The sequence below is a fragment of the Leptodactylus fuscus genome, chromosome 1 (genome assembly GCF_031893055.1).
Source record: "Leptodactylus fuscus isolate aLepFus1 chromosome 1, aLepFus1.hap2, whole genome shotgun sequence".
NCBI classification, from domain to species: Eukaryota; Metazoa; Chordata; class Amphibia; order Anura; family Leptodactylidae; genus Leptodactylus; species Leptodactylus fuscus.
Genome location: NC_134265.1, coordinates 245,901,704 through 245,927,897, shown reverse-complemented (window position 1 = coordinate 245,927,897; position 26,194 = coordinate 245,901,704). Strand labels below are relative to the sequence as shown.

Sequence of the window (26,194 nt, the reverse complement as noted above, 5' to 3'; positions counted from 1 at the left end):
GACGCTAATCCCTATAGTGTATCATTGGATGTTGTCATTCCCATACTGAACATCTGTCTCCCTGAGATGAGCTGGCTCCGAGCAATTACATCTAAAATAAAGGCAGATTTTGGATCTATATCATTAATTCTATCTAGAAAGTGGTAAAGAGTGTGAAACTTTAATATTGTAAAGGATATTGTCTGTGTTTTTTTAACTAATGGATTATTTAAATGTGCGTATCTGTGATTATTATGTTGATTAATATTAGTCCCCGGTCATTTATACCACAGATGACACTCAGCTAAGCCTTCCAAGACTGTAGATTCTAAAAATATACCTGAGCTAAAATTTATATTATTGAGGGGGCGTTCACACTTGCGCCCCTGTGTGCCCTGTGTCAATCATTTTTTTTGGCCAGACACAAAGTCCTGAAAGTCCGACTTTGTGTCCGTCCAAAAAAAAAAACGGTTTCCCCACAGAGAGGCTGCAGGTGGACGCCGGCGGTTTGCTTTTAAAATCCATTCAAATGAAAGGCTTGATGAAATGCGTTGAGCATGAAACGATCGTCGCTGTTGTAATTTGTTACCATCCTCTTCCCGCTGTACTGATTTTGTAGAAGTCATTCATTAAAGGAGTCATTTTTATTCACGTCTGCTTGGGTGAGTGCCCTGATTTTCTTCATGTTCTTGTGGATTTTTATACTCTTTTATTGAAAATTGTAAAACAAGTCTGTTGGATCCCTCCACGTCAGTAAGCATGCTTGAAATAAATTAGGGGACTGCATATAAGTCAGGGGACTTAGCCTGTGTATATATGGCAGTGTAAACACGGGTTAGAATTAAGCCTTAACAGAAAACTTTAGTTTCTTTGAAAGGACATACATATGTTTTAATAAAAACATACTGTATATTTCTTTTTAAGTAATAATTCTGGAGCAATTTCCGATAATTCTATATTGTGTTGTCTCTTTGTTATTCCCTAAAAATGTGTGAATAAATTGACAAGTGGGTGTGGCCATTCTCTTAGTAAAAGTGTAGCTCTAATAGAGTCAAAAGATGTAGGGACACAACCTCAGGAAGGGATAAAACGTAAAAAACACAATGGGCAGTTCTGAGAAATGTTGCGTGAAAATTGTAAATTATGGAAAATACAATTATTTACTAAAACAGACATGTGAAAGAGAGCTATCAGATCCTCTTTAACCCTAAATGAAGAGAGTCTACGAGTTCTCCTTAAGCCTAAATAACTATTTGTGCCTAAAATTCTTGCTTAAAATAAAGTATTTGTTCACCTTTTCACACAATAAGTGACACGTTATTGTTGGTTAATACAGTATATTTAATCTACAGAAAGAGTATATAATTTTTTAAGTGTATTGGTCAGAACTACAGATTGTATGCCTGTATTAGGACTCAATTCAGAACCTTCTGTAAACCTCTGTTGCCATCCAAAGTATTAGCAGATCAGTGCCTCTGCAACCGTTGAGCCATGTGCTGTCTATTATACCAGTGTCTAATTATGTTGTAGAGAGCCTTTGGACCCCCTGAGGCTCCAGGGCCTGGTAGCAATCATTACCTCTGCAAACCCCATAGCTATGCCCCTAATTAGGAGGTCTGTGTATATAGCCGCTCCACAGAGTAGCACCATGGACAGCAGTATGCATGATGCAATATGACAATATCCAAACATATCATCACTTCCAGGACTCCTTGTTCTTCTTTACACTAAAGATAGATTTTAATGACATTGGTTGTATGTTTGGAGTTATTGTCCTGCTATATAATACATTTAGAGCCAGTCAGAAACCTCCTGGTAATACACACTGCCTTCTGTTACAGCCAAATTTGAAACACCAAGAAATGGGTAACGTCGAGGACTGCATACAGAATGGTCGATCAAGGAATCTTAAAACAGCAATATAGACATTATGTTTAGTGACCTTCAAAATCAGATGTCCAATAGTGCCAACAGCTCAAAACTGGCAGAAACCAGTGGGACCCAGGTACACCCATCTACTATTCTGAGAGATTTGGCCAGAAATGGTCTTCATGAAAGAATTGTGGCTAAAGAACTACATCTTCCATGTGGAATCAAAGCCAAATCACTCAAGTAGGCCCAAAAACATAAGAAATGGGTTGCAGAAAAATGTTGCACTAGACTGGTGAGTCAAAATTTGAAATATTTGGCTATAAAAGAAGGCAGTTTTTTCATTGAAGGGCTGTCTTCAGGAAACAATGAAGTATGGTGGAGTTTCTTTCACTGTTTGCCTTTAAGCAAACAGAGTTGGATATTTGGTTAGCATTGAGGGTACGTTCAAATGGCAGGATATGTACAAGTTTTAAAATTCGGCATCAGGAATTTGAAGCAATTTTTTTTTTTGCTTTACCTAATTCCACCACAGAATTTGTAAATGCATTGGCCAGCCAATATTTTTCTCCCTCCCATTCACTTTAATGGAAGTTATCAGACAGAATCCAGCTGAAAATAGGGATTTTTTTTTTCCTGCTAACTAAAAAAAAATCAGCTACTGGAAAAAAAAATCAGCATCTGCCTCTCATTAAAATGAAGGGAAGGCAGATTTCAGCTGGAATTTGGAGCTTATTTTGATGGGGAATCTGCCTCAAATTCAGCCCCAAATTATCAGTGCAAAAAAATATATCCTAATACTTATCCATCATGCAGTACCATCAGCGAGGTTTCTGCCTGGCTCCAAATGTATTATGCAGCAGGACAGTGACCCCAAACACACACACATATATATATATATATATATATATATATATATATATATATATATATATATATAAAACTCATTCTCTACCTGGGAAAATAAGATAAGATAATCCTTTAATAGTCCCACCTTGGGGAAATTTCAGCGTGTTACAGCAGCATAGTAATACAGATACAGGATAATACAGAGTAATATGTTACAGACGTAGACACAGATAAGCTGAGAAGAGAAGATATACTAGGAGTCCATGGAAGCTAAGGAAAAACAGAAGAGAAAGAGGAAGACCTCATGGTCATCCTCATAATCATTAGTTCTCTGTGCGGAGAGCTCTTCGTTTGGTCTGATGTAGATTATACAGCCTGGTCGCGGTTGGAAGGAAGGACCTGCGATAGCGCTCCTTCTCACACTTGGGGTGAAGCAGACGGTCGCTTACAGTGCTGCCAAGTCCCATCAGGGTCCCATACATGGGGTGGGATTTGTTCCCCCGCATGGAGGTCACCACAGACAGTATCCTTCTGTCACCCACCACCTGTACTGGGTCCAAGGGGCTCCCCAGGACAGAGCTGGCCCTCCTGATCAGCCTGTCAAGTCTATTTCTGTCCCTGGTTGATATACTGCTTCCCCAGCAGGCCACACCGAAAAAGATGGCTGAGGCAACCACAGAGTTGAAGAAGGCCCTAAGAAGTGTCCCCTGGACTCCGAAGGCCCTCAGCCTCCTGAGCAGGTAGAGTCTGCTGTGGCCCTTTCTGTGCAGCGCCTCCAGGTGATCAGCCCAGTCTAGTTTATTATTGAGGAGCACGCCCAGGTACTTATAGGTCCTGACTATCTCAATACATGTTCCTTGGATCTCCACCGGGGTCGGAGCACCTCTCCGTTTACTAAAGTCCACCACCATCTCCTTGGTCTTCCCAGCATTAATCCTGAGCTGGTTCTGCTGGCACCATTCAACAAAATCCCGGTTTAAGTCTCTGTATTCCCTATCATCGCCATCAGTGATAAGGCCGACTATAGCAGAGTCATCGGAGTACTTCTGTAAGTAACAGCTGGATGAGTTGTGCCTGAAGTCAGCAGTGTACAGTGTGAAGAGGAATGGGGCAAGAACTGTACCTTGAGGTGCCCCCGTACTACAGATCACAGTGTCAGACACACAGTCCTGGGCTCTCACATACTGAGGGCGGTTTGTCAGGTAGTCTAGGATCCAGTTGGACAGGTGATGGTCCACACCACCAAGGTTCAGCTTCTCCCTCAGTAGCCCTGGCTGAATGGTGTTGAACGCACTGGAGAAATCAAAGAACATTATTCTCACAGTGTTCCCGGGTTTCTCCAGGTGAGAGAGAGCTCTGTGAAGAAGGTGGATGATGGCGTCATCTACCCCAATGCCCGGCCGGTAGGCAAACTGGAGGGGGTCCAGAGCGGAGCTCACTAGGGGGCGTAGGTGTGTCAGGACCAGTCTCTCTAGGACCTTCATTAGGTGTGATGTCAGTGCTACAGGTCGGTAGTCATTGTAGCCCATCGGGTTGGGTTTCTTTGGGACTGGTACCACACAAGATGTTTTCCACAGTTGAGGTACCACCCCCAGCTTCAGGCTCATATTGTACATGTGCGTTATAATACCACAAAGCTGGTCACTGCACATTTTAAGAACTCTTGCGCTTATACCATCAGGTCCCCCCGCTTTGTTCGCTCTAATATTCTTCATTTCCTTACACACCTGAGACTCCTGCAGGATCAGATAGTCAGATTGCAGTTGACCGCAGGTCGGTGGGGGTTGGGTCTTGGTGTGTGAGGGGAGGGCGGTTAGCTGACATGCTGGTGGAGGGAGCATTTGCTTGGAGTCGAATCTATTGAAGAATAGATTAAGCTCGTTAAGCCACTTCCTGTCCCCTACTGTTCGGTGCCTTGTCTTTTCCTTGTGTCCTGAAATTGCCTTAAGGCTGTCCCACACCTCAGAGATTCTACCCTCCCCCATCTGTAGCTCCATCTTCCGTCTGTAGTTGGCTTTCCCTTCCCTGATCAATTGTCTCAGCTGTTTCTGAACCGCCCCCAGGCCATCTTTGTCCCCAGACCTAAAAATTCTCTTTTTTTGCTTGAGGAGAGTTTTAATCTCAGAGTTAATCCATGGTTTGTTATTGGAGAAACACCTCACCTTCCTAGTTGGTACCGTGCTGTCCTCACAGAAATTAATGTAGTCCGTTATGCAATGTGTGAGTCCCTCAATGTCCTCTGGAAATGAGTCTTGAAACACTTCCCATAAAGTTATATCAAAGCAGTCCCTTAGAGACTCGACACTTCCCTCTGACCAAATCTTCACGGTACGGGTAACCGCCGGTTCTCTGCGCACCAGTGGAATGTATGTGGGTCGCAGATGTACCAGGTTGTGATCTGATCTGCCTAGGGGTGGTAGGGCAGATGAGTTATATGCATCCCTTACATTGGCAAAGAGCAAGTCCAGCGTCTTGTTGTCTCTTGTATGGCAGGTTACATACTGTGTGAAGCCTGGTAGAGTGGATGCTGAGACATGGTTGAAGTCTCCAGACACTAGGAGCAGGGCATGGGGGTGAGATGATTGCAGCTCACTCACAACAGCATGGAGGACTTCACAGGCAGCGTCAGCTTTAGCAGAGGGGGGGACATAGGCAGCTAGTACAATAACATGTGATAGTTCCCTTGGCAGGTAAAAAGGTCTCATGCCCACGGCTAGCAGTTCAATATCCTTTCCACACAATTGTTTCTTAACCACAATATGTCCTGGATTACACCATCTCTCATTGACATATATTGCAATTCCTCCGCCTATTGGCTTACCGCTCTCCAGTGTTCTGTCCGCCCGAAGAAGTTTGAAGCCCTCCACGGAGGCAAGTATGTCCGGAGTGATTTCAGTAAGCCAAGTCTCTGTAAACAGCATCATACTGCACTCACGAAACTCCTGTTGATGTCTGGTCAGTGCTGTCAGTTCATCCATCTTATTCACAATTGATCTCACATTCCCCATAATGATGGACGGGATCACATGCTTTTTGCGTTTTCTTCCTTCGCGTCTCAGTATGCCGGCTCGTTTTCCGCGTTTTCTGTGTTTTCTAAGTCTCCTTATTAGTTCGTGGGGGATGGTAAGAGCATGCTTGTCCAGCTTGTCCTGCAGCATGCTTCTAAGGTGTAATAGTGTCTCCTTAGTGTAAACCAGTCTTCCTTGTCTGTGTGGAGGCATGCTTCAGACAAAAAGGCTCAAAAAGGATTTCTTTATAGGAGTTTCTGCATCAAATTCCAGCCCATGGTAAGTTCTTATACTAATACTCCTTATAGTAATAGAAAAAAGTGAACAAAAAAGGACGGGATAGAGAAAGATCAGTTTAGTTTCAGCAGCTGTAAACACATGCAGCCACACTCTAGGCAGGCGCCTGACAGAATGCCTAGAGTGCCAGTGTATGTGAAAGACACATGTAATTAAGAGGTTGCTTAAAATTACTGTGTTTAAGAGTGGGCATGGAGAAGCTCTCCAGCTGCTAGCTAGGGCTTTTTAATGTCTACAAAGTACCAAACAGGTAAGTAGATTGTAAGATCATAGATTGTAAGCCCCTGCGGTCCTCTACCTCACTGTGCCAGTTGGTCACTGTTAGTATTATATCTACCTGTATATTTTAAGAATTGTACTGTATGTAAACCCCCAAATGTAAAGCACCATGGAATTAATGATGCTATATAAATAAACAATAATAATAAATCATAATAATAAGTATTACAGTACACACACATATATTTATATATAAAACGAAGAAGATCAAACCATAAATTTATGCAAATTGAAGAAGACGCAAGTGATAGCAGTCCAGCAGATCACTACATGCCTAGACTTAAATGACAACACTGGTCAATGTAGTTGTGAGAACAACTATTAAATGAAATTATATAAAGAGGAGTGCAGAGTCAAACCTCTGCATGGATGGATCTGTTTGGACGAATGGCAATGTGATTCATTCTGTACTGCAAATGAAATTGAACATGAAATTTCAAGCCTAGGGCAGCAAACATTGGCACAAACCATCAGTCCTACTTTCAGTATTATGGTATTTTATAGAGGCACTGTATAGAAGCTGGACCCCCCTAGTCTTCATTTTAGATGTACTATAAGTTTGTATATTTCTGTTTGTGGCATTCATACTCGATACTGAATAAACTGAGATGTACTGACATATATAAATATATATATCACAATAGTATTTCCTTGCTATTTTCATAGACTGTAACAAACATTGCTGTTAGGATAAAACAGGTTACTTTTATAAGAGCTTGCCAGTAAAAACATAATATCCTATGCAAAAGAAACAGATGCATTATGTCATATTTTTACTGCAAACCCATGGAGCTGCCATCATCACTAGTATTCATCCATTATGGTACATGTCAACAAAAAGCTGCAAAGATCAGCAGGTTCTAAGTGCTGAGTAGAATTTCATTTTCTGTTAAATGTTTTCGAGCATGTTTTCAGGATGGGTAAAACTATATGCTGTTACATTATGTGAAGCATTAGAACCACTTTAGAACTAATGAATTCATTTTGCCAGAGACTCTATATAAGTGCTTGAAAATATACCAAGAATATGACAATTGAACTTGACAGATAACTCCTTATTTACCATGAAGTCAATTTTTGGTCTTAAGGATCAAAATATTTTTTGTTGTTGTGAATTCTTTTAAATATTTCTGTAATCATAACTTTTCTACTTTGATCTTCATATACTAGCTTCTTTGGCACTACTTTTGGGTACATAAAGTAAGGGTGATTTATTAAGATTAGTGTTCTTTATGCCAATTTTAACTCTTTCCCCCACTGGTGCTGTGTCTGAATTATTAAGACGTTGCAGCCAGGGCCAACCTGATATGACCTGAGGAGGGAACTGACAAGGTGAATATGAGTTTGTTATTTTTCTCACCTACCCTAGGCCTACCCTTATTGTACCCTATGCCTTGAGGAGACCCCAGAGTATAATAGCACTTAGTGGGTGTCAAATCCCAAAATTTTCAGGTTCAGACCAAGCCCAAAACTTTTGAAAAATCATTTTGAAATAGTCGAATCTAAAACTAACATATAACTGTGTAAGTATGAAAATGAAAACTGCCTGGTGCCCCAATGAATGTCCTAGATCAGGATAAATAGCTCAGTGTCATCTCCTACCCAGATACCCACCCAGAGGGTGGTAAGAGATAATGGGAGTAGAGAAAACAAAAAACGGGGATGGAATGGGAGAACCACTGGATGGAATCCAAGAAAACCAAAACTTAAAAAAATTAATATTCGTTTATTGGCTCCAAAAAGACAGGCAGAGGGTGGTTACGCATTTCGATGCCGGACTGGCATCTTCTTCAGGCCGATATATAGAACGTGCTGTCCAGCTTTGGAAACCGACTACGTAGTCTTTTTGGAACCAATAAACGAATATTAAGTTTTTGTTTCCTTGGATTGCATCCAGTGGTGCTCCCATTCCATCCTGTTTTTTTTGTTTTCTCTACTCCCATATAACTGTATAGATGCCAAAAAGAGGAAAGTATTCTTTGTGGAGGCCAAAAATAAATGGGCAATATTATGTGTGGCGGTCTAAAAAGAGACAATATACTGTGTGGGAGCATTAAAGAGATAATATACTGTGTGGGGACCAGTAAAGAGGGCAATGTACTGTGTGAGGGATAGTACAGGGGTGTTATCCTTTGTGGTAGTCAATAAAGGGGGGTAATACACTGTGGGGGTAGGGGGGGCTATGCGGTGTGGGGACCAATAAAGGGGGCATTATACTGTGAGAGAGGTAGAAAAGGGGGACCAGTAAAGTGGCATAATACTGTGTGTAGACCAAATAAGGGGATTTTTGAACTGCAATTGCAGGGCATGGCCTACAATTTTAATTAGGGTTGCACCACCACAGAACCAAAAATTGGGTTGGGTATTATTTTTTTTTTTTTTACTTGGGTCTCCTTTCTATTGGTAGCCTCAAGCAACAGAGAGGCTAGGTTCATACCTGGTTGCAACCTCTTAATAATTTATGTACTTCACACAAGATCTTCAAACTGTTGAAAACTACTCCAATTCTCACCATGTCCCTTTTTTGTAAGTGCACTTACATACAAATTAAATGGCACTCAGATAACTGGTTAGGTGCTCGGACAGGGACTCACTCTGGAATAATCAATATAAAACAGTTATGGATTTTCGTTTATGCTCCATTTTTGAAGATGGAATGTGCAGCGTAAAACTACTGCTTGCAACAAGTTTTGAAACATGTAATGTTTAAAATTAGAGATGAGCGAACAGTGTTCTATCGAACTCATGTTCGATCGGATATTAGGCTGTTCGGCATGTTCGAATCGAATCGAACACCGCGTGGTAAAGTGCGCCATTACTCGATTCCCCTCCCACCTTCCCTGGCGCCTTTTTTGCTCCAATAACAGCGCTGGGTAGGTGGGACAGGAACTACGACACCGGTGACGTTGAAAAAAGTAGGCAAAACCCATTGGCTGCCGAAAACATGTGACCTCTAATTTAAAAGAACAGCGACGCCCAGCTTCGCGTCATTCTGAGCTTGCAATTCACCGAGGACGGAGGTTTCCGTCCAGCTAGCTAGGGCTTAGATTCTGGGTAGGCAGGGACAGGCTAGGATAGGAAGGAGAAGACAACCAACAGCTCTTGTAAGAGCTAAATTCCAGGGAGAAGCTTGTCAGTGTAACGTGGCACTGACGGGCTCAATCGCCGCAACCCAGCTTTCCCAGGATCCTGAATGGAATACACTGTCAGTGTATTCCCGTATACCCGATATATACCCCGATACCCGTTCCAACGGTGTGCCCCCCCACCTTCACCCCAGAAATACCCTGCAAGTCCCCTAGCAATAGAATTGGGGCTATATACACCCACAATTTTTACTACTGGTATACAGTGCCATTGTCTGACTGGGAATTCAAAGAATATATTGGGAATACAAATACCCTCATTTCTTGCTACTGCCATATAGTGCCAGTGTCTGACTGGGAATTCAAAGAATATATTGGGGTTACGTGCACCCACAATTTTTACTACTGGTATACAGTGCCATTGTCTGACTGGGAATTCAAAGAGTATATTGGGAATACAAATACCCTCATTTCTTGCTACTGCCATATAGTGCCAGTTTCTGACTGGGAATTCAAAGAATATATTGGGGTTACGTGCACCCACAATTTTTACTACTGGTATACAGTGCCATTGTCTGACTGGGAATTCAAAGAATATATTGGGGTTATAAATACCCTCATTTCTTGCTACTGCCATATAGTGCCAGTTTCTGACTGGTAATTCAAAGAATATATTGGGGTTACGTGCACCCACAATTTTTACTACTGGTATACAGTGCCATTGTCTGACTGGGAATTCAAAGAGTATATTGGGAATACAAATACCCTCATTTCTTGCTACTGCCATATAGTGCCAGTGTCTGACTGGGAATTCAAAGAATATATTGGGGTTACGTGCACCCACAATTTTTACTACTGGTATACAGTGCCATTGTCTGACTGGGAATTCAAAGAGTATATTGGGAATACAAATACCCTCATTTCTTGCTACTGCCATATAGTGCCAGTTTCTGACTGGGAATTCAAAGAATATATTGGGGTTACGTGCACCCACAATTTTTACTACTGGTATACAGTGCCATTGTCTGACTGGGAATTCAAAGAGTATATTGGGAATACAAATACCCTCATTTCTTGCTACTGCCATATAGTGCCAGTTTCTGACTGGGAATTCAAAGAATATATTGGGGTTACGTGCACCCACAATTTTTACTACTGGTATACAGTGCCATTGTCTGACTGGGAATTCAAAGAATATATTGGGGTTATAAATACCCTCATTTCTTGCTACTGCCATATAGTGCCAGTTTCTGACTGGGAATTCAAAGAATATATTGGGGTTACGTGCACCCACAATTTTTACTACTGGTATACAGTGCCATTGTCTGACTGGGAATTCAAAGAATATATTGGGGTTATAAATACCCTCATTTCTTGCTACTGCCATATAGTGCCAGTTTCTGACTGGTAATTCAAAGAATATATTGGGGTTACGTGCACCCACAATTTTTACTACTGGTATACAGTGCCATTGTCTGACTGGGAATTCAAAGAATATATTGGGAATACAAATACCCTCATTTCTTGCTACTGCCATATAGTGCCAGTGTCTGACTGGGAATTCAAAGAATATATTGGGGTTACGTGCACCCACAATTTTTACTACTGGTATACAGTGCCATTGTCTGACTGGGAATTCAAAGAGTATATTGGGAATACAAATACCCTCATTTCTTGCTACTGCCATATAGTGCCAGTTTCTGACTGGGAATTCAAAGAATATATTGGGGTTACGTGCACCCACAATTTTTACTACTGGTATACAGTGCCATTGTCTGACTGGGAATTCAAAGAATATATTGGGGTTATAAATACCCTCATTTCTTGCTACTGCCATATAGTGCCAGTTTCTGACTGGTAATTCAAAGAATATATTGGGGTTACGTGCACCCACAATTTTTACTACTGGTATACAGTGCCATTGTCTGACTGGGAATTCAAAGAGTATATTGGGAATACAAATACCCTCATTTCTTGCTACTGCCATATAGTGCCAGTGTCTGACTGGGAATTCAAAGAATATATTGGGGTTACGTGCACCCACAATTTTTACTACTGGTATACAGTGCCATTGTCTGACTGGGAATTCAAAGAGTATATTGGGAATACAAATACCCTCATTTCTTGCTACTGCCATATAGTGCCAGTTTCTGACTGGGAATTCAAAGAATATATTGGGGTTACGTGCACCCACAATTTTTACTACTGGTATACAGTGCCATTGTCTGACTGGGAATTCAAAGAGTATATTGGGAATACAAATACCCTCATTTCTTGCTACTGCCATATAGTGCCAGTTTCTGACTGGGAATTCAAAGAATATATTGGGGTTACGTGCACCCACAATTTTTACTACTGGTATACAGTGCCATTGTCTGACTGGGAATTCAAAGAATATATTGGGGTTATAAATACCCTCATTTCTTGCTACTGCCATATAGTGCCAGTTTCTGACTGGGAATTCAAAGAATATATTGGGGTTACGTGCACCCACAATTTTTACTACTGGTATACAGTGCCATTGTCTGACTGGGAATTCAAAGAATATATTGGGGTTATAAATACCCTCATTTCTTGCTACTGCCATATAGTGCCAGTTTCTGACTGGTAATTCAAAGAATATATTGGGGTTACGTGCACCCACAATTTTTACTACTGGTATACAGTGCCATTGTCTGACTGGGAATTCAAAGAATATATTGGGAATACAAATACCCTCATTTCTTGCTACTGCCATATAGTGCCAGTGTCTGACTGGGAATTCAAAGAATATATTGGGGTTACGTGCACCCACAATTTTTACTACTGGTATACAGTGCCATTGTCTGACTGGGAATTCAAAGAGTATATTGGGAATACAAATACCCTCATTTCTTGCTACTGCCATATAGTGCCAGTTTCTGACTGGGAATTCAAAGAATATATTGGGGTTACGTGCACCCACAATTTTTACTACTGGTATACAGTGCCATTGTCTGACTGGGAATTCAAAGAATATATTGGGGTTATAAATACCCTCATTTCTTGCTACTGCCATATAGTGCCAGTTTCTGACTGGTAATTCAAAGAATATATTGGGGTTACGTGCACCCACAATTTTTACTACTGGTATACAGTGCCATTGTCTGACTGGGAATTCAAAGAGTATATTGGGAATACAAATACCCTCATTTCTTGCTACTGCCATATAGTGCCAGTTTCTGACTGGGAATTCAAAGAATATATTGGGGTTACGTGCACCCACAATTTTTACTACTGGTATACAGTGCCAATTTCTAACTAGGAATTCAAAATGCGCAAGGCTCCCGGAAAGGGACGTGGACGAGGCCGTGGGCGAGGTCGGGGGAATGGTTCTGGGGAGCAAGGTAGCAGTGAAGCCACAGGGCGTCCCGTGCCTACTCCTGTGGGGCAGCAAGCATTGCGCCACTCCACAGTGCCAGGGTTGCTTGCCACATTAACTAAACTGCAGGGTACAAACCTTAGTAGGCCCGAGAACCAGGAACAGGTCTTGCAATGGCTGTCAGAGAACGCTTACAGCACATTGTCCAGCAGCCAGTCAGACTCTGCCTCCTCTCCTCCTATTACCCAACAGTCTTGTCTTCCTTCCTCCCAAAATTCCGAAGCTTTACAGAACAATAACCCAAACTGTCCCTGCTCCCCAGAGCTGTTCTCCGCTCCTTTCATTGTCCCTCAACCTGCCTCTCCACGTCACGATTCCACGAACCTAACAGAGGAGCATCTGTATCCAGATGCTCAAACACTAGAGTCTCCTCCATCTCCGTTCGATTTGGTGGTGGATGACCAGCAACCCACCCTCATCGACGATGATGTGACGCAGTTGCCGTCAGGGCATCCAGTTGACCGGCGCATTGTGCGGGAGGAGGAGATGAGACAGGAGTTGGAAGAGGAAGTGGTGGATGATGAGGACACTGACCCGACCTGGACAGGGGGGATGTCAAGCGGGGAAAGTAGTGTGGATGTTGAGGCAGGTGCAGCACCAAAAAGGGTAGCTAGAGGCAGAGGCAGAGGTCAGCAGCTTAGGCGAAGCCAGGCCACACCCGGAATCTCCCAAGATGTTCCAGTTCGTACCCAGCCCCGAAAAACTCCCACCTCGAGGGCACGTTTCTCGAAGGTGTGGAGTTTTTTCAAGGAATGCGCCGAGGACAGATATAGTGTTGTCTGCACAATTTGCCTCTCGAAATTGATTAGGGGCTCTGAGAAGAGCAACCTGTCCACCACTTCAATGCGCCGTCATTTGGAATCCAAGCACTGGAATCAGTGGCAGGCAGCAACGGCAGGACAAAGGCCGACTGCCGTTCACGCCACTGCCACTGCCTCTGCCTCTGCCACTGCCACTGCTGACTGTGCTGGCGATGCACTCCAGAGGACGAGCCAGGACACCACTTCATCTGCCTCCGCCACTTTGTTGACTTCTACCTCATCCTCCCCTGGTCCTGTCTTATCTCCTTCTCCTGCACCATCAAAGGCACCATCAGGCGTTTCTTTACAACAACCCACCATCTCTCAGACATTGGAGCGGCGGCAGAAATACACTGCTAACCACCCACACGCGCAAGCCTTGAACGCCAACATCGCTAAACTGCTGGCCCAGGAGATGTTGGCGTTCCGGCTTGTTGAAACTCCCGCCTTCCTGGACCTGATGGCAACTGCGGCACCTCGCTATGCCGTCCCTAGCCGTCACTACTTCTCCCGGTGTGCCGTCCCCGCCTTGCACCAGCACGTGTCACTCAACATCAGGCGGGCCCTTAGTTCCGCGCTTTGCACAAAGGTCCACTTGACCACCGACGCGTGGACAAGTGCATGCGGACAGGGACGCTACATTTCACTGACGGCACACTGGGTGAATGTAGTTGAGGCTGGGACTGCTTCCCAAACTGGCCCGGTGTACCTCGTCTCCCCGCCTAACATTCCTGGCAGGGACACGAGAAGAACACCCCCCTCCTCCTCCTCCTCTACCGCCTCCTCCTCCGCCACCGCCTCCTCCTCCGCCACCGCCTCCTCCTCCGCTGTTAGATTGACCCCAGCTACGAGTTGGAAACGTTGCAGCACTGGCGTTGGTAGACGTCAGCAGGCTGTGCTGAAGCTGATCAGCTTGGGGGACAGACAGCACACTGCCTCCGAGGTGAGGGATGCCCTCCTCGATGAGACGGCAATATGGTTTGAGCCGCTGCACCTGGGCCCAGGCATGGTCGTTTGTGATAACGGCCGGAACCTGGTAGCAGCTCTGGAGCTTGCCGGACTCCAACATGTTCCATGCCTGGCCCACGTCTTCAACCTAGTGGTGCAACGTTTCCTAAAGAGCTACCCCAATGTTCCAGAGCTACTGGTGAAAGTGCGGCGCATGTGCGCCCACTTTCGCAAGTCGACAGTAGCCGCTGCTAGCTTAAAATCTCTCCAGCAACGCCTGCATGTGCCACAACACCGGCTTTTGTGCGACGTCCCCACACGCTGGAACTCAACGTTTCAGATGTTGAATAGAGTGGTTGAGCAGCAGAGACCTTTGATGGAATACCAGCTACAAAACCCTAGGGTGCCACAAAGTCAGCTGCCTCAGTTTCACATCCATGAGTGGCCATGGATGAGAGACCTTTGTGACATCCTACGGGTCTTTGAGGAGTCCACAAGGAGGGTGAGCTCTGAGGATGCGATGGTGAGCCTTACAATCCCGCTCTTGTGTGTTCTGAGAGAATCCCTGATTGACATCAGGGATAACTCAGATCACACAGAGGAGTTAGGGATAGCATCCGATCCGTCACAGCTGGAGAGTAGGTCCACACATCTGTCCGCTTCACTGCGTTTAATGGAGGAGGAGGAGGAGGAGGAGGAGGAAGAAGAGTTGTCCGATGATGTGATGGTGATACAGGAGGCTTCCGGGCAACTTCGAATCGTCCCATTGTTGCAGCGCGGATGGGTAGACATGGAGGATGAGGAGGAAATGGAGATTGAACTTTCCGGTGGGGCCAGAGGAGTCATGCCAACTAACACTGTGGCAGACATGGCTGAGTTCATGTTGGGGTGCTTTACAACCGACAAGCGTATTGTCAAAATCATGGAGGACAACCAGTACTGGATCTTTGCTATCCTTGACCCCCGGTATAAAAACAACATCTCGTCTTTTATTCCGGTAGAGGGGAGGGCCAATCGCATCAATGCTTGCCACAGGCAATTGGTGCAGAATATGATGGAGATGTTTCCAGCATGTGACGTTGGCGGCAGGGAGGGCAGTTCCTCCAGTAGGCAACCAAGTTCTCACCGGTCCACACAAACGAGGGGCACACTGTCTAAGGTCTGGGACACCTTGATGGCACCCCCTCGCCAAAGTGCCGCCACGGAGGGTCCTAGTGTCACCAGGCGTGAGAAGTATAGGCGCATGTTGCGGGAATACCTTTCCGACCACAGCCCTGTCCTCTCCGACCCCTCTGCGCCCTACACGTATTGGGTGTCGAAGTTGGACCTGTGGCTTGAACTTGCCCTATATGCCTTGGAGGTGCTGTCCTGTCCTGCCGCCAGCGTCCTATCTGAGAGGGTGTTCAGTGCAGCCGGTGGCATCATCACTGACAAGCGCACCCGTCTGTCAGCTGAGAGTGCCGACCGGCTCACTTTGATAAAAATGAACCACCACTGGGTAGAGCCGTCATTTTTGTGCCCACCTGTGTAAAGCACCCCAACATGAAACTCCATGTCTGTACTCAACCTCTCCAATTCCTCCGCATCCTCATACTCATCCACCATAAGCGTTGCACAATTCTGCTAATACTAGGCTCCCTCCACCCTGATTTCCCCCAACTCTGCTGGTTAGAGGCTCCCTCCACCATGAATTTGCCCAAACTGGGCTGTTTAGAGGCTCCCTCCACCATGAATTGGTCCAAACTGGGGTGGTTAGAGGCTCCCTCCACCATGAATTGGTCCAAACTGGGGTGGTTAGAGGCTCCCTCCACCATTAATTGGTCCAAACTGGGCTGGTTAGAGGCTCCCTCCACAATTAATTGGTCCAAACTGGGCTAATTAGAGGCTCCCTCCACCATGAATTGGTCCAAACTGGGTTTTTTAGAGGCTCCCTCCACCATTAATTGGTCCAAACTGGGCTGGTTAGAGGCTCCCTCCACAATTAATTGGTCCAAACTGGGCTAATTAGAGGCTCCCTCCACCATGAATTGGTCCAAACTGGGTTTTTTAGAGGCTCCCTCCACCATGAATTTGCCCAAACTGGGCTGTTTAGAGGCTCCCTCCACCATGAATTGGTCCAAACTGGGCTGGTTAGAGGCTCCCTCCACCATGAATTTCCCAAAACTTGGCTGTTTAGAGGCTCCCTCCACCATGAATTTGCCCAAACTGGGCTGTTTAGAGGCTCCCTCCACCATTAATTGGTCCAAACTGGGCTGGTTAGAGGCTCCCTCCACCATGAATTTGCCCAAACTGGGGTGGTTAGAGGCTCCCTCCACCATTAATTGGTCCAAACTGGGCTGGTTAGAGGCTCCCTCCACCATGAATTTCCCAAAACTTGGCTGTTTAGAGGCTCCCTCCACCATTAATTGGTCCAAACTGGGCTGGTTAGAGGCTCCCTCCACCATGAATTTGCCCAAACTGGGCTGTTTAGAGGCTCCCTCCACCATTAATTGGTCCAAACTGGGCTGGTTAGAGGCTCCCTCCACCATGAATTTGCCCAAACTGGGCTGTTTAGAGGCTCCCTCCACCATGAATTGGTCCAAACTGGGGTGGTTAGAGGCTCCCTCCACCATGAATTGGTCCAAACTGGGGTGGTTAGAGGCTCCCTCCACCATTAATTGGTCCAAACTGGGCTGGTTAGAGGCTCCCTCCACAATTAATTGGTCCAAACTGGGCTAATTAGAGGCTCCCTCCACCATGAATTGGTCCAAACTGGGTTTTTTAGAGGCTCCCTCCACCATTAATTGGTCCAAACTGGGCTGGTTAGAGGCTCCCTCCACAATTAATTGGTCCAAACTGGGCTAATTAGAGGCTCCCTCCACCATGAATTGGTCCAAACTGGGTTTTTTAGAGGCTCCCTCCACCATGAATTTGCCCAAACTGGGCTGTTTAGAGGCTCCCTCCACCATGAATTGGTCCAAACTGGGCTGGTTAGAGGCTCCCTCCACCATGAATTTCCCAAAACTTGGCTGTTTAGAGGCTCCCTCCACCATTAATTGGTCCAAACTGGGCTGGTTAGAGGCTCCCTCCACCATTAATTGGTCCAAACTGGGCTGGTTAGAGGCTCCCTCCACCATTAATTGGTCCAAACTGGGCTGGTTAGAGGCTCCCTCCACCATGAATTTCCCAAAACTTGGCTGTTTAGAGGCTCCCTCCACCATTAATTGGTCCAAACTGGGCTGGTTAGAGGCTCCCTCCACCATGAATTTGCCCAAACTGGGCTGTTTAGAGGCTCCCTCCACCATGAATTTGCCCAAACTGGGCTGTTTAGAGGCTCCCTCCACCATGAATTAGTCCAAACTGGGCTGGTTAGAGGCTCCCTCCACCATGAATTTCCCAAAACTTGGCTGTTTAGAGGCTCCCTCCACCATTAATTGGTCCAAACTGGGCTGGTTAGAGGCTCCCTCCACCATGAATTTGCCCAAACTGGGGTGGTTAGAGGCTCCCTCCACCATTAATTGGTCCAAACTGGGCTGGTTAGAGGCTCCCTCCACAATTAATTGGTCCAAACTGGGCTAATTAGAGGCTCCCTCCACCATGAATTGGTCCAAACTGGGTTTTTTAGAGGCTCCCTCCACCATGAATTTCCCAAAACTTGGCTGTTTAGAGGCTCCCTCCACCATGAATTGGTCCAAACTGGGCTGGTTAGAGGCTCCCTCCACCATGAATTTCCCAAAACTTGGCTGTTTAGAGGCTCCCTCCACCATTAATTGGTCCAAACTGGGCTGGTTAGAGGCTCCCTCCACCATGAATTTGCCCAAACTGGGCTGTTTAGAGGCTCCCTCCACCATGAATTGGTCCAAACTGGGCTGGTTAGAGGCTCCCTCCACCATGAATTTCCCAAAACTTGGCTGTTTAGAGGCTCCCTCCACCATTAATTGGTCCAAACTGGGCTGGTTAGAGGCTCCCTCCACCATGAATTGGTCCAAACTGGGGTGGTTAGAGGCTCCCTCCACCATTAATTGGTCCAAACTGGGCTGGTTAGAGGCTCCCTCCACCATTAATTGGTCCAAACTGGGCTGGTTAGAGGCTCCCTCCACCATTAATTGGTCCAAACTGGGCTGGTTAGAGGCTCCCTCCACCATGAATTTCCCAAAACTTGGCTGTTTAGAGGCTCCCTCCACCATTAATTGGTCCAAACTGGGCTGGTTAGAGGCTCCCTCCACCATGAATTTGCCCAAACTGGGCTGTTTAGAGGCTCCCTCCACCATGAATTTGCCCAAACTGGGCTGTTTAGAGGCTCCCTCCACCATGAATTGGTCCAAACTGGGCTGGTTAGAGGCTCCCTCCACCATGAATTTCCCAAAACTTGGCTGTTTAGAGGCTCCCTCCACCATTAATTGGTCCAAACTGGGCTGGTTAGAGGCTCCCTCCACCATGAATTTGCCCAAACTGGGGTGGTTAGAGGCTCCCTCCACCATTAATTGGTCCAAACTGGGCTGGTTAGAGGCTCCCTCCACAATTAATTGGTCCAAACTGGGCTAATTAGAGGCTCCCTCCACCATGAATTGGTCCAAACTGGGTTTTTTAGAGGCTCCCTCCACCATGAATTTCCCAAAACTTGGCTGTTTAGAGGCTCCCTCCACCATGAATTGGTCCAAACTGGGCTGGTTAGAGGCTCCCTCCACCATGAATTTCCCAAAACTTGGCTGTTTAGAGGCTCCCTCCACCATTAATTGGTCCAAACTGGGCTGGTTAGAGGCTCCCTCCACCATGAATTTGCCCAAACTGGGCTGTTTAGAGGCTCCCTCCACCATGAATTGGTCCAAACTGGGCTGGTTAGAGGCTCCCTCCACCATGAATTTCCCAAAACTTGGCTGTTTAGAGGCTCCCTCCACCATTAATTGGTCCAAACTGGGCTGGTTAGAGGCTCCCTCCACCATGAATTGGTCCAAACTGGGGTGGTTAGAGGCTCCCTCCACCATTAATTGGTCCAAACTGGGCTGGTTAGAGGCTCCCTCCACAATTAATTGGTCCAAACTGGGCTAATTAGAGGCTCCCTCCACCATGAATTGGTCCAAACTGGGTTTTTTAGAGGCTCCCTCCACCATGAATTTGCCCAAACTGGGCTGTTTAGAGGCTCCCTCCACCATGAATTGGTCCAAACTGGGCTGGTTAGAGGCTCCCTCCACCATGAATTTCCCAAAACTTGGCTGTTTAGAGGCTCCCTCCACCATTAATTGGTCCAAACTGGGCTGGTTAGAGGCTCCCTCCACCATTAATTGGTCCAAACTGGGCTGGTTAGAGGCTCCCTCCACCATGAATTTGCCCAAACTGGGCTGGTTAGAGGCTCCCTCCACCATGAATTTCCCAAAACTTGGCTGTTTAGAGGCTCCCTCCACCATTAATTGGTCCAAACTGGGCTGGTTAGAGGCTCCCTCCACCATGAATTTGCCCAAACTGGGGTGGTTAGAGGCTCCCTCCACCATTAATTGGTCCAAACTGGGCTGGTTAGAGGCTCCCTCCACAATTAATTGGTCCAAACTGGGCTAATTAGAGGCTCCCTCCACCATGAATTGGTCCAAACTGGGTTTTTTAGAGGCTCCCTCCACCATGAATTTGCCCAAACTGGGCTGTTTAGAGGCTCCCTCCACCATGAATTGGTCCAAACTGGGCTGGTTAGAGGCTCCCTCCACCATGAATTTCCCAAAACTTGGCTGTTTAGAGGCTCCCTCCACCATTAATTGGTCCAAACTGGGCTGGTTAGAGGCTCCCTCCACCATTAATTGGTCCAAACTGGGCTGGTTAGAGGCTCCCTCCACCATTAATTGGTCCAAACTGGGCTGGTTAGAGGCTCCCTCCACCATTAATTGGTCCAAACTGGGCTGTTTAGAGGCTCCCTCCACCATTAATTGGTCCAAACTGGGCTGGTTAGAGGCTCCCTCCACCATGAATTTGCCCAAACTGGGCTGTTTAGAGGCTCCCTCCACCATGAATTGGTCCAAACTGGGCTGGTTAGAGGCTCCCTCCACCATGAATTTCCCAAAACTTGGCTGTTTAGAGGCTCCCTCCACCATTAATTGGTCCAAACTGGGCTGGTTAGAGGCTCCCTCCACCATGAATTGGTCCAAACTGGGGGTTTTAGAGGCTCCCTCCACCATGAATTGGTCCAAACTGGGGTTTTTAGAGTCTCCCTCCACCATGAATTGGTCCAAACTGGGGTTTTTAGAGTCTCCCTCCACCATGAATTGGTCCAAACTGGGGTTTTTAGAGGCTCCCTCCACCATGAATTTGCCCAAACTCTGCTGGTTAGAGGCTCAATCCACCCTGATTTTCAAAACAAATGTTGGTGCCAACCTCAACTTACTACAAGGGCCAAATTCACTGCTGGTGACAAGCTCTCCTCACTGCAAGTGCCAAATACACATGTTTCAAGGTGTTTTCCTACTGTCAGAGAGGTGGTATTGAGTGTGTAAAGTGTGTAGTTGTTAGGCTGTGATGTTGGGGTAATAGAGGGTCTTTGGTGTGTTAGATGCCCCCAGACATGCTTCCCCTGCTGTCCCAGTGTCATTCCAGAGGTGTTGGCATCATTTCCTGGGGTGTCATAGTGGACTTGGTGACCCTCCAGACACGGATTTGGGTTTCCCCCTTAACGAGTATCTGTTCCCCATAGACTATAATGGGGTTCGAAACCCGTTCGAACACACGAACATTGAGCGGCTGTTCGAATCGAATTTCGAACCTCGAACATTTTAGTGTTCGCTCATCTCTATTTAAAATGTCACAGATTTAAGGTTTCAGACTTGTTTATGCCATAAAGCTGGTTTAGGGGTTTCTTACATGTGCCCCAAAGTGTTGATCATTTATTCTGTCATCACTCTGAGAATACACAATGCTCCTTACCTAGCTTTATGTGTGTATATATACAGTATATATATATATATATATATATATATATATATATATATAATTTTTTTCTTACTAAATGTTTAAAACCTAGTAAGTCCATAAATACTCCAAAATATGCAGAATTTAGTTCAGATCTTCACAACGTTTTCTTATATCATCATAATTTACAGTACAAATGGAGGGTACCAGAATGTTATGTTCCTGGAAGGTGAAAATAATAGGAATAGGAACAAAGTTTGTAGTGAATAGGTAAGAGATTTAGCATTTTTTGATAAATGTTAAAAATATTACCAAAATATCACAAAAAGACATTTTAGGTAAAACAAAACACACTGTGTTATTCCTAGTTGAGGGCTTGGGAAAGCAATGAATGACAGATTTCTGAATGCTTAAAATCTCTATGTTGTATTCTGAGATACTTCAATAGGCATTACACAGTGTCACAACTTGTAAGTGCTTCTTTAATGGTAGAATATATTTTTTAATAGGGAAGTTTCTGAAAAGACATATTGCTAGGACATTCCATCAACTGGTAAAAGTCTAACTACTGTGACCATTGCCAGTTGTCAGACTGCCGCGGTATAACGGTGAATGACCAACTATGGTTTGTGGTCCTGAAAGAGAACTGGGACACAATAATGAAACTCTCAATGGTCATACACTGATGGTGGATCCTAGCAAAAAGCCATCATTATTTGTCATTATTAACAATATAATTCAGTTTTTCCTTTTAAACTATGTTATTCATGATAACTATTTTCATTTTGTGATTACCGTATATACTCGAGTATAAGCCGAATTTTTCAGCACAGTTTTTGTGCTGAAAAAACCCCCCTCAGCTTATACTTGAGTCAAGCAAAAAAAAAAAAAAGTATAGAATCTCCCATAAAATAGTGAAAAAAAGGAAGCTTTAAAAAAATATAATAAAAAAATAAAGTAAATAAAGGTTCTATATCCCTCCTTTCCCTAGAATACATATAAAAGTAGAAAATTACTGTGACACACATACACATTAGGTATCCCTCCCTGTGTCTGAAAGTGCCCAGTCTACTGAATATAGGTATCTGCAGGGCTCCTGTTCCATCAGGAAGGGGTTAATAGGAGCACTGCAGATACCCTATATTCAGCCAGGCTAAATTCCAAGTGGGGGAAAAAAAACTCAGTCCTCAAGCTCAGGGAAGGGGCAGACAGACAACAAAAATACCCCCCCCCCCCTTCCCCAGCACCCAGCAACTATTGCACCAAAAAACTCCGACCATTTTAATTTTTGAAATTTTCCAGTAGCTGCTGCATTTCCCCCCTCGGCTTATACTTGAGTCAATACATTTTCCCAGTTTTTTGTGGTAAAACTAGGGGCCTCGGCTTATATTTGGGTCAGCTTATACTCGAGTATATACAGTATTTTACATTGATATGCTAACCTGAACATGATACATGAGGTTCCCTTCAAAGAGGTCCAAAGGGTCTGGGGGCCCTATCACTTTAACAATAGCCTTTTGGATTGTGGTTAATGCTTAAGCCAAAGCATTTCATGGCTATTACTGGTGGCTCAATAGAGAGACATGGGAGCACTTTTAGTGCTGAGATAATGGCAAAATGGCAATTGTCTGTGGCTTTCTGCGTATCTATTTCCTTATGGATCTCTTTTTAATCCCTTAAACTGTTATGCAACATGATTTAAAAAATCGAAATACTTGCTATTGCTCCATTTTAACGGCGACATAAAAGTAGAATTAAAATATTTGTGTTTGTTCTAGAAAGTTGCAATAAATTCAGCTCCTTTGATAGGTTCAGTCCTCTATTGCTTCTTTCTGAAAGTCTTTGTAATTTATGCACACATGATTATTTTATATTATCGCTGCTTTTATCACTGGTTCCCATTTCTCACAGTCAGCTTTCCAAGAGCCTGACCTCATTACAACACGACACTCTCTGCATTGCCGGTGATGACCCTACAAGCACAGCATTTTTGATTATTCTTCCACAGCTCTTGCTTCTGGCATCTGCTTAATGAAAAGATATAAGAATCGGGACACAAGAGAGATGCAAACAATAAAATATCTCTATTTGTTCTACAGAGAGAAGCAAACATTTGTACATACCAATCCATTACAATGTATCCTTTTTATCTGTAGACACCTGTCAGACATTATTCCATCTTGATAAATTTGTGTGCTCTGACCTTACGATCCCTTCCCTGTCTGTTTTGGCCTAAATGATCCTATTTAACCTGAAACTCATAGGTTTTTTTTCCCAAAGAGTATTACTTTATGTTTCAAGACAGCAAAGAAATAGGAGAAGAGCAAGAAAAGCTAAATAAATTGTCCTTTGTTTTTATTTTATGACCACAAATGCAGTTTCTATGGCAATAAAACATAGGGCAAGGAAACTTTGATGTCTTTCGATAAAATAGCAGCGACCGTTGCAAATAAGTATGAAATAAATAATACAATAATGTCTGTAATCGGGGGAAGGTTGTAACAAAGCTTTTATTTGCTATACTTACACTAACCGAATAAAAAAATTGGCTATATTTTAAGATAAAGAACAATAGTTTGATATATTTGGGATATACAGGATACAATTGATGTGTAGATGACTAGCACAGAATTTAGGTCCGTAAGTTAAAATAAGGCACATTAAATTGCTTTCAAAGTGCAGTTCAGTCAGTCCTGGCAAACTACTCTATACAGTAGTAACATATATATGACCAACTAGTAATGTCTGCTCATATTAGAAACACATCCTCTGTTCTGTTATCTAATACATGCACATCATGAACAATGGACTCCGCCACTCCTTGTGGTAAAGAATAGAGATGAGCGAACAGTAAAATGTTCGAGATTCGATATTCCTTTCGAGTAGCCCCTCAATATTCGACTACTCGAATCGAATATCGAACCCTATTATAGTCTATGGGGGGAAAATGCTCGTTTCAGGGGTAGGCAACATTCGATCAAATTATACTTACCAAGTCCACGAGTGAGGGTCGGGCTGGATCCTCCGAGAAGTCTTCTCCGTGCAGCGTCCCTGCGGCGTCTTCTCGCTCTGAATTCACTCTGCCAGGCATCCGGCCAGTGAATTCAGAGCCGGAAGACGCCGCGGGGAAGCTGCACGGAGAAGATTTCTAAAGGTAGGAGAAGAACCAGCGTTGATTGGCCGACTGTATTGCATTCGGCCAATCAATGCTGGTTCTGCGTCGAACTTTTCCATTCGAATAGCGAGTGGTACTCGATCGAGTACGAGTATTTCAAATACCGTAGTATTCAATTGAATACCTACTCGATCGAGTACTACTCGCTCATCTCTAGTAAAGAATTGTAGTCTTATTGTTTTGATCTCAAGAACAGCTCTCTATGCTGCGCTATTCTTGCCATCAAATGTGAAGGAATTCCCGATGGAACCCACAAAACCCAGACAGAAGCACATAACACAAACCTCATGTTATTTAAGATAATACTATAGATCAGTCACTACTGTGGTGGCGTACAAGGCTTAAGGTGGAAGAGGTATGGCACTCAATTGCTTTCGCTGCTTATCTTCTTAATTTTGGAACAAACAGCATGATGGACACAAACTAATAAATGTGTAATATATTTGGAAAAACATTTGTTACGCTAGGTTCACACCTGCGTTCACCTTTCCGTTCTGAGCTTTCCGTCTTCTTCATGCCAGAAGTCGGAAAGCTCAGACCGGGTCCGGCCGTGAGCGGCAGTGAGCGTTTTATGCTCTCCGCCGCGAAATCGGATTTTTTATCCGGACACAGAGTACTGCATGTCCGACTCTGTGTCCGGATTATAAAACCCGGTTTCGCGGCGGAGAGCATAAAACGCTCACCACCGCTCACGGCCGGACATCTCTCTCACCCATTCAAATGAATGGGTGAGAGAGACTCCTGCAGGTTTCCGTCTCCTGCCTCTGTTTTAGGCAGGAAACGGAAACCTGCAGAACGGAGTTCACAACGCAGATGTGAACGAGCCCTTAGCAAGTGGGCTGCATTACGAGTTTTGTCATATGATTTTTTCGTAAAGAAGACTCAAATATGAGAGAAATCATTTATAATGGACAAAAAGCATACCATGATATTGTAAGGATATTAACAGAAATATGCTATATCTTTATGTAGTGTACATAGCAAGAAAAATATAATATTATTTTCATATGTAATCTTAAGAGATTTAATAGTTCATTTCAGCAGTATTCAAGAAAGGCCATTGATGTTTTATACATGGAGACATGAATGCCTGAGCTATAGTATCAGGCTTCAGTACCAGGCTCAATTGTTTGTACATACAAACTATAGTGTTCTCCCTAGTAGACTTTCACCAATGAGATCCAGGACCTGGCCTCCAATGTTTTAGTCAGGAGAGCAAGCAATTTAACTGCAAGCCTTGCAGTGTCAATGCAAATATCTGATATCTAAAAAATGCACTGCCCTGATAATGGAAAGCATACTCTACAACACATGGTGTCTTCTAAAGGAGAATCCGTAGTTCCTGAAAACTCCATCCAGTTAACCATCCTGTTCTTAACTGATGGGGTACAAGAACCCCAAAATAGCTGTCTACGGCTGGGAAACCATGTAGACACTCTCTGTCTACATGTAGAAGGGGCTGAGCTGGGTTTTCCAAAAATCCTTACTAATATGATGAAACTCTTCAATGGGCTGGGGCAGATATCTATAGGTGCTTTAGAGAGATAGTTTTCTCGTAAAGGAAAACCAATTTCCATACATTTTCTGAAGGCTAATGTTAAATATTTTGGTGGATTTTGTGAAATACGGCCTAGACA

At 44.5% G+C, this 26,194-nt stretch overlaps 1 protein-coding gene across 2 annotated transcripts in view; it reads right to left on the bottom strand.

Annotated features, from left to right (window-relative positions):
* CCSER1 (coiled-coil serine rich protein 1) overlaps positions 1-26,194 on the bottom strand; it is a 646,501-nt gene that overhangs the window by 80,318 nt on the left and 539,989 nt on the right. The gene's annotated exons all lie outside the window — the stretch shown is intronic.